The sequence below is a fragment of the Arachis hypogaea genome, chromosome 11, assembly GCF_003086295.3.
Source record: "Arachis hypogaea cultivar Tifrunner chromosome 11, arahy.Tifrunner.gnm2.J5K5, whole genome shotgun sequence".
Classification (NCBI taxonomy): Eukaryota; Viridiplantae; Streptophyta; class Magnoliopsida; order Fabales; family Fabaceae; genus Arachis; species Arachis hypogaea.
In genome coordinates, this window is record NC_092046.1 from 111,427,834 (window position 1) to 111,433,687 (window position 5,854).

General features: G+C 39.4%; 1 non-coding gene across 1 annotated transcript; it reads left to right on the forward strand.

Annotated features, from left to right (window-relative positions):
• Window positions 1–304: 304 nt before the first annotated feature.
• LOC112726091 (small nucleolar RNA R71) lies at window positions 305–408 on the forward strand. The gene has a single exon (XR_003165159.1). It is a non-coding gene; the product is annotated as a small nucleolar RNA R71 (small nucleolar RNA).
• The last annotated feature ends 5,446 nt before the right edge of the window (window positions 409–5,854 follow it).

Here is a 5,854-nt window from a genome sequence, read left to right on the forward strand (position 1 = left end):
TTGTGTGTGTATTGCAGCCACTTGCTTTGTTTCTAATTGCCTGGTAAGCTCTGCTAGTTGCTTGGCAAACACCTTGTTTTGGGCTAGAATTGTATCAACATGGTTCAGCTCCATGACTCCCTTAGTGTTGTGCCTTTCTGATGCATAGTAGTACTCATTCTCAGCCACTGTCTCAATCACCTCAATGGCCTCTTCCACAGTCTTTTTCCTGTTCAATGAACCTCCTGATGAATGGTCTACAGCCTTCCTTGATTCATAAGAGAGTCCATCATAGAAAATATGCAATTGCACCCAATCATGGAACATGTCTGGTGGGTATTTCCTTGTCAAGTCCTTGAATCTCTCCCATGCCTCGTAGAGAGTTTCACCATCTTGTTGTCTAAAAGTCTGAACCTCAGATCGAAGCCTATTGACCTTTTGTGGGGGGTAGAAACGTGCCAGAAACTTGCTTTCCACCTCATCCTATGTTGTTAGACTCCCCCTTGGGAATGATTCCAGCCACTTAGCTGCCTTGTCCCTAAGTGAAAATGGGAACAAAAGCAGTTTATAGGCATCTTCCTGGACTCCATTGGACTTCACAGTGTCACAAATTCTCAGGAATTTTGTGAGATGTTGGTTGGGATCTTCATTAGCACTTCCACCAAATGAACAATGATTCTCCACCAGTGATATTAGCTGTGGTTTGAGCTCGAAATTGTTGGCCTGAATGGGTGGTTTCTGGATGCTGCTACCACAATTCCCAGAGGTTGGGTTTATGTATGAACTAAGAACCCTCCTCTCAGGAATGGCATTGTTTCCATCAGCTCTCTCATGGTTGTGAACTTCTCTATCCATGTTGAGATCTAAAGCTTCCTCAAAATTGTCCTCAGATTCTCCTTCAGATTCCTCTTCTCCCACTACTCTCTTCCCTCTTGCTTCCCTTCTCAGTCTATGAAGGGTCCTCTCTGGTTCGATATATGGAGGAGTTGATGTCTCTCCTCTCCTACCTGTCATACAAGAACACAGCACAGGCACAAACAAGTGAAATACTCTTGGTTAATGGAAGAGTATGGTTAGAGCAATTGAGGAATTAATTCAAACAGTTAGTGAGTCAGTGAGTTAGTTGCTTGAATTTAAAGGCATAAAGAAAGAAAGCATGTAACCGAGTGCAGAAATTAAAATTCAACAAGTAACTTGAACAGAATTAACAAAGCAAGAGAAATTGCTCAATCTAGTTAGCTTCCAATTGGAGAATTGTCAATCGAAAACCAATCCCCGGCAACGGCGCCATAAACTTGATGCGCATAAACTAGTTATGCTACGATTTAGGAAATTGCACGATCGGCAAAATTCCTTCCGGCAAGTGCACCGGTTATCGTCAAGTAAAAACTCACAATAGAGTGAGGTCGAATCCCACAAGGATTGGTTGAGTGAGCAATTCGGATTAGAAGTGTGTTCTAGTTGAGCGGAATCAAGATTGAGATGAGAATTGCGGAATGTAAAATTGGCGGGAAAAGTAAATGACAAGAAATTGAAATGGCGGAATCTTAAATTGCATGAATTAAAGAGCAGAAACTAAATTGCTGAAATTAAAAGGGAATGGGGGTGATTGCATGAATTGAGTTGCAGAATGTAAAGAGAAGGTGTAATCAGAATTGGGGAATTCATTGGGTTATAGGAGATATTGAGATCTCCGAATCAAAACATGTTTATCTCTTCCTCAAGCAATGCGTTCATTGAATTTTTGCTTGGCAATCTAATGTGATTGGATCCCAATCCCTTGGCTCACCAATTCTCTCTAAAAATGAACAAATTCCCAATCCCTTGGTTTAAATGTTCATAAGAAGAGATGATGCTCGATCACTGATTATACCACACAGTTTCATGAACCACAATTTGGTAGGATTACATGTCACAATATCCATCCAAACCCCAATCCAATTCACTGTGAGAAAGCTTCTCTAGCATGAATCCTCCATTCCTTTCCCAAGGTTCCGAAGGATTCCAATTATGGGTAGTTTCTTTCCCAAGACAACTACCCAATGGAATTAGATCGAGAAGCTTTCTAACAAAATTCAAGAGAAAAGATTGAAGAAGAAGATAAACTATTATTGATTCATTGAATTACAATAGAGCTCCCTAACCCAATGAAAGGGGGTTTAGTGAGTCATAGCTCTGAATTCAATCACAAAGATATGAAAACTAGCTAAAAGTGAAGGTAAAAGTCCCTTTTCTAACTTAAATTCTATCCTATTTATACACTTTCTATATTGAGCTTCTGTTGTGTTTCTTGGGCTTTGAGGCCTCTCCATGCTTTCCTTTTGCCTTGGGTTTATGATCCATAATCTTGATGAGGCTGTTGATCCAAATTCTGTAACATTTATTGAGCCAACTTAGTGATAATCAAATAATAATACATGACTCAACAAATTGAAATTTCAGACTCATCAATCCTTCAGGCCCAATCCCATAAACCATGATATTCAATTGGGTTTCATGCCAGAGTAAGTTTAAGTTAATGTTTGTGCTCAAAGACTAACTTAAGCCGCAATATTTTTGGCCCAGAAACCTTTTCCAAGAGTGGCGTTTAAGTTGCAGTTTAAGCTTAAACTGCAGCTTAAACGCCAGACACTTCCAGTGAGGCCTTTTGTAGAAGCACGTTTAAGCTTCAGTTTAAGGTTAAACTGAAGCTTAAACGTGGAAATGGAAGAAGGCAGCCCTGGAGAGTCATGTAGTCGAACACGTTTAAGCTTCAGTTTAAGGTTAAACTGAAGCTTAAACGTGGATATAGGAAGGGCAGCCCTGGAGGTCGAACACGTTTAACCTCCAGTTTAAGGTTAAACTGGAGGTTAAACGTGGAAATGGAAGGAGGCATCCTGGAGGTCGAACACGTTTAACCTCCAGTTTAAGGTTAAACTGGAGGTTAAACGTGGAAGCTTAGAAGGGTAGCCCTGGAGGTGTCGAACACGTTTAAGCTCCAGTTTGAGATCAAACTGGAGCTTAAACGTGGAAATGGATAGAGCAACCCTGGAGGAGAAAACTTGGTCGAACACGTTTAAGCTCCAGTTTGAGGTCAAACTGGAGCTTAAACGTGGAAATGGCTCCCTGGTGCTTTTCCCATTCTGGCGTTTAACCTCCAGTTTAAGGTTAAACTGGAGGTTAAACGTGGAACTCCTTCCTGAGTGGCATTATCATTCTGGCGTTTAACCTCCAGTTTGAGGTCAAACTGGAGGTTAAACGTGGAATGCTTCTTTGGTGAGACTTTTCATTCTGGCGTTTAACCTCCAGTTTAAGGTTAAACTGGAGGTTAAACTTCAATTCCAACATTTCTTATTCTGGCGTTTAAGCTCCAGTTTAGGCTTAAACTGGAACTTAAACTCCACATGTGATATTCAAGCTTCCTTTATTGATTTTGTTGCTTCCTTGCTTAGCCTCTTCTTCCCTGAAATCATCTAAACAAATGCATCAAAGTCTTGCAAAATTTCATGAGAAATCTTCCATTCATAGCATTCAAGTAATATAACTAGAACTCATGGAATTTGCATTAAAATCATACTGTTTGGATGGTTCATTGCTTTGTTCTTCATTTAACCATTTTTGGTTACTTTAAGCTCAAGAAAATGCATAAAACAACTAAAACTAACAGAAAAATGCTAGTGAAACTAGCCTAAGATGCCTCGGCATCACTGAACGCCCAGAGTTGTGTGCAAGGGCATTTTGCATGCCTAAATTGGTGCAGGGATGTAAATGCCTTGACACCTCAAGATCTGTGGACCTCACAGGATCATTTCAAAATCTGTGGACCCCACAGGATCCCCACCTTCCCTCCTCATAATCCTAGTTTTTTTTTTCCACATCTTCTTCATCTATTCCTTCTTCTTTTGCTCGAGGGCGAGCAACATTCTAAGTTTGGTGTGGTAAAACAATTATGTGAAGGATCTATAGCTCAGTGGTAGAACATGTGGCTGCAAATCAAGAGATCCCTGAGATACCTCAGGGGATGCACTTCCCTCCACATAATTATTGGAAGAAATTGAGGATAGAAATACCAAAAATCACTAGGAATCAAGCCACAAAGGCAAGGAAGAGACATAAAAGAGCTCAAGAACATCATTGGTTCCTCAAGAAGGAAATGTCATCATCACTAAGGTTGACTCGTTCCTTGTTCTTACTTTCTCTATTTTTCGTTTTCTCTATATTAAGTGCTTATCTATGTTTGTGTCTTCATTACATGATCATTAGTAGTAATTAGTGTCTATTTTGATTTTATCCCCAATTAAGTTATAGTCTATTTTTCTCATCATCAGCAAACATGAATACAATAGTAGATCTTTTGAATAAGAGGCAATAAAATTTCAAGTTTTTAATAAGAAAAATTCTAATTAGTAACATGTGGTGGCAATGCTTTCTGTCTTCTGAATGAATGCTTGAACAGTGCATATGTCTTTTGAATTTGTTGTTTAAGACTGTTAAATATGTTGGCTCTTGAAAGAATGATGAACATGAGTCATGTTATTGATAATCTGAAAAATCATAAAAATGATTCTTGAAGCAAGAAAAAGCAGCAAAGAACAAAGCTTGCAGAATATATATATATATATAACAAAATAGGCAAAAAAAAAATAGAAAGAAAAAGAAAAAGCAAGCAGAAAAAGCCAAAAGCTCTTAAAAAGCCAATAACCCTTAAAACCAAAAGGCAAGGGCAAATAAAAAGGATCCCAAGGCTTTGAGCATCAGTGGATAGGAGGGCCTAAAGGAATAAAATCCTGGTCTAAGCGGCTAAACCAATATGTCCCTAACCATGTGCTTGTGGCGTGTAGGTGTCAAGTGAGAACTTGAGACTGAGCGGTTAAAGTCAAGGTCCAAAGCAAAAAAGAAAAGTGTGCTTAAGAACCCTGGACACCTCTAATTGGGGGCTTTAGCAAAGCTGAGCCACAATCTGAAAAGGTTCACCCAATTATGTGTCTGTGGCATTTATGTATCCGGTGGTAATACTGGAAAACAAAGTGCTTAGGGCCACGGCCAAGACTCATAAAATAGCTGTGTTCAAGAATCATCATACTGAAATAGGAGAATCAATAACACTATCTGAATTCTAAGTTCTTATAGATGCCAATCACTCTGAGCTTCAATGGATAAAATGAGATGCCAAAACTGTTCGGAAGCAAAAAGCTGCTAGTCCCGCTCATCTAATTAGAATCTGAGCTTCACTCAAAAACTCTAAGATATTATTGCTTCTCAACCTATTATTCTTCTATTTTATTTGTCTAGTTGCTTGAGGACAAGCAACAGTTTAAGTTTGGTGTTGTGATGAGCGGATATTTTATACGCTTTTTGGAGTTAATTTCATATAGTTTTTAGTATGTTTTAGTTAGTTTTTAGTTTATTTTCATTAGTTTTTAGGAAAAATTCATATTTCTGGACTTTACTTTGAGTTGTGTGTTTTTCTGTAATTTCAGGTATTTTTCTGGCTGAAATTCAAGGAGCTGAGCAAAAATCTGATTCAGGCTGAAAAAGGACTGCTGATGCTGTTAGATTCTGACCTCTCTGCACTCAAAGTGAATTTTCTGGAGCTACAGACCTCGAAATGGCGTGCTTCCAATTGCGTTGGAAAGTAGACATCCAGGGCTTTCCAGCAATATATAATAGTGCATACTTTGCACAAGGATAGACGACGTAAACTGGCGTTCAACGCCAGTTCTCTGCCCAATTTTGGCGTCCAGCGCCAAAAAAGGATCAAAAGCTGGAGTTGAACGCCCAAACTGGCACAAAAACTGGCGTTCAACTCCACAAATGGCCTCTGCACGTGAATTGCTTAAATCTCAGTCCCAGCACACACCAAGTGGGCCCCAGAAGTGGATCTCTGCTTCATCCA